Source organism: Rhinolophus sinicus, chromosome 14 (assembly GCF_057876585.1).
Source record: "Rhinolophus sinicus isolate RSI-liver-muscle chromosome 14, RSI-T2T, whole genome shotgun sequence".
Taxonomy (NCBI): domain Eukaryota; kingdom Metazoa; phylum Chordata; class Mammalia; order Chiroptera; family Rhinolophidae; genus Rhinolophus; species Rhinolophus sinicus.
In genome coordinates, this window is record NC_142514.1 from 127,493,251 (window position 1) to 127,496,557 (window position 3,307).

Consider the following 3,307-nt stretch of genomic DNA (forward strand, 5'->3'; position numbering starts at 1 on the left):
TTATTTTAGTATTTTTTAATTTCTCTTAGAAATGTTTTGTTTGTTTTTTTAATTAAGACTTTATGTTTTAAGAGCACTTTTAAGTCCACAGCAAAATTGAAAGGGAAGTACAAAGATTTCCCATATACCTCCTGCCCCTACGCATACATAACCTCCCCCATTATCAACATCACCTACCAGATGGCCTGCTGGCTCAGCTGGTTAGAGCTGGTGCTAATAACAGCAAAGTTGCTGATTTGATCCTCGCATAGGCCACTGTGAGCTGCGCTCTCCTTAAAAAACACACCAAAAAACATCACCTACCAGAGTGGTACACTTATTATAATTGCTGAACCTACATTGACACAACATAAATCATCCAAAGTCCGTAGTTTACATTACATTTTACTCTTGGTGGTGTACATTCTATGGATTTGATCATTACAGTAACATACAGAATATGTTCATTGCCCTAAAAATCCTCTGTGTTTGGCCTATTCATCCCTCCCCATCTCAACCCCTGGCAACCACTAATCTTTTGACTCTCTTCATAGTTTTGCTTTTTCCAGAATGTCATACAGTTGCGATCATACAGTGTATATTTTTTTCATATTTACTTCTTTAACTTGGTAATATGTACTTAAATTCCTCCATGTTATTTCGTGGCTTAATAGCTCATTTCTTTTTAGTACTGACTAATATTCCATTATCTGGTTGTACCACGGTTTATCCATTCACCTACTGAAGGACATCCTGGTTGCTTCCAAGTTTTTGTAATTATGAATCCAGTCAGACAATTTCAGGGTTTCAAGTGGTATAGTTAGATCATCTTAAATTAATGTGATTAATTTTGCTTTGTATTTGTTCCATCTGTCATTTGTCCAATTTTTTTTGATTTATTGACTATTTTTAATGATTTAGGTTTTTTCATCTGTGTTAGTTGCTATCTATAAGTCCTTGTTTTGCTATTTTAGTTAGTGCTAGGATTTACCATACACATCTTCCATCTTTCACAATCTACCTTCAAGAGATTTTATACCACCAAATATATTGTATAAGAATCCTACAATGAACACTTTCTTTTCTCCCTATCTCAAATTGTTGGCTACTGTTGTTAATACATGTTGCTTTTATATATGTTACGAATTCCACAGTGCATTGTTAATATTTTTGTTCAAACTGTCAATTTGTCTTTTAAAGGTATTTAAATAATATGAAAAAAGATCTTACATACTTACCCACAAAGTTCTCATTTGCAGTGATTACTATTCTTTTGTATAGATTTATGTTGCCATCTGTTATCATTTACCTTCTGCCTGAAGGATTCCATTAACATTTACTGTAGTGTTGGTCTGCTAGTGATAAATTCTTTCAGCTTTTGTGTATCTGAGAAAGTGTTTATTGCACCTTAGTTTATGAAAGATATATTTGCTAGGTACAGATTTGCATGGCTGGGTACTTTATATTAGATACTAGACACTGTATTCTACTTTATTTGGTGTTGGAGAGTTTTGTACTCCTATAAATATTCTTGAAGATTTTGTTTCTATGTGACAGCTAAGTTTCATGATAACAATGATCTTTTTGTATATTGATTTTAAGCTTTGTTTGATGGGCCAAATGGAATTTAATCTAAGGCTAATTTTTATCCACAACTAACAAGATTCTTCTGTGTATTCTACCCAATGTCCTGTGAATTATTTATTTCGCTAGCTGAATGGTGGGAAGAGGCACTAATTTGGCCCTGTTTGACCACTGGATATAGTTCCCTTTTATCTTTGTAGGTAGTTCTCCAATTCTCAGGCAGTTTTTTCACATGCACACACTGAAGAATACTCAAGGGGGTCAAGGGGGACCTCCGAAGATCTTTGTATTTTTGTGTACAGATTTGCTCAACGATCATTGAATTTCTAGGCCAGGTTTAGGCAATTGAAGAGCCTTTATATGTAGTTTATATTGCCTAGAACCAAGGTATGCTGCAAACCCAGTCTGGAGCAAAATGGGAAATAACATGTTTCTAAAGATAGGCTTAGAAATTCTGATCCAGTAAGTCAAGATGTTACTTTTCTCTGGTAGCAGGGCTGAGTCATACTTGGCGGCTAGACCACCAATCACAGGTATAGCCAAGAAAACAGGGTACAGACCACCAAAAACAAGACCAACTAATTTACACCATGTTATGGTACAGGTTTTACAATTCAAATCACCTGCATTCAATGGTAAACTTACAAAATCTTTGTAAGATACGTTTGCTGTCAAAAAATGGGATCGCTGCCATTGGTAAGCCTGCAGCTACACAAGCCTGTGTCACATTTAAGATGTGCCAAAAAAGACTTTGCTGTTAGGCCACAGACAGCAGCATTAAGTCCAATATATGTCAATCCATATTCAAATAGATCCCTTTCTGCTTCTGGCAGTTGGTTACGTTTTCTGGTTATGATGTTAAATATTTGGTTTACCTTGACAGTATAATCTGTCATGATTTTCCATCTTGAGCCTTTTGCTGTCCTTTCAGCAGCCGATGCTTCCTCTCACCTTCCTCAGCAACTAAGGCTCACTACAACTTTTGCACAACTCACCCGGGTTCAGCCATCTTTGGTGGACCTGTCTGTAACTCTCTTTGTGCATCTTTTCTTCTGTGTGAAACCCCTAGTCTCCTAGTAAGTTATCCAGTTTCAAGATCCCTGTGTTTCCCTAACGTTACACTTACAGCACAATATGCTCACTCTCTCCACTGAACACCTCCCCCAGGTGTCTCCTCACTAGCTGTGCTCTAGCCTTATCAGCATGCTAAACCTCAGAGACCTCTCCCACACTGCCCTCTCTTTCTGGAATACCCTGAACCCAAATTTTCACCTAACTAAATTCTTCCCCTCTGAGTCTCAGCTTATTTATCAGGTTCTCAGAAACGCCTTTCCTGACCCTTGTTTCCCCATTATTCCCATATTATTTCCTGTCATGCACTTTTTTTCTTGTTGTTATGTCATTTCTGATTTTATATTTACTTTTTTGTTTACTCACTTAACAATTATCTGTCTCATTTCAGTGTAATCTCTCTATAGGCAGTGCTTTTGTTTGTCTTTCCCCATCATGTGCCCAATTTTCTAAATGTCTTTTGTATCTAACAGAAAAAAACAGACATTAACAATGTCTAATTTAAAAAGTATCATGAAGAAAAAAAATTGAAATGATACGAAGTTAATAATTAGTGGGTCTAATCGTCCTGTGTTAGGCTTTTCTGAGACTGAAGTAGTAGTTAATCTGAGACCTAAAAAGTTGAGTAATAGCTAGCAAAGAGTGACTGAGGAGAGAAAGAAGGAATTCCTAT

The 3,307-nt window shown here is 36.4% G+C and overlaps 1 pseudogene; it reads right to left on the reverse strand.

Annotated features, from left to right (window-relative positions):
• Positions 1-1,878: 1,878 nt before the first annotated feature.
• On the reverse strand, positions 1,879-2,469 carry LOC109451395 (transmembrane protein 126A pseudogene; annotated as a pseudogene).
• Positions 2,470-3,307: the final 838 nt, after the last annotated feature.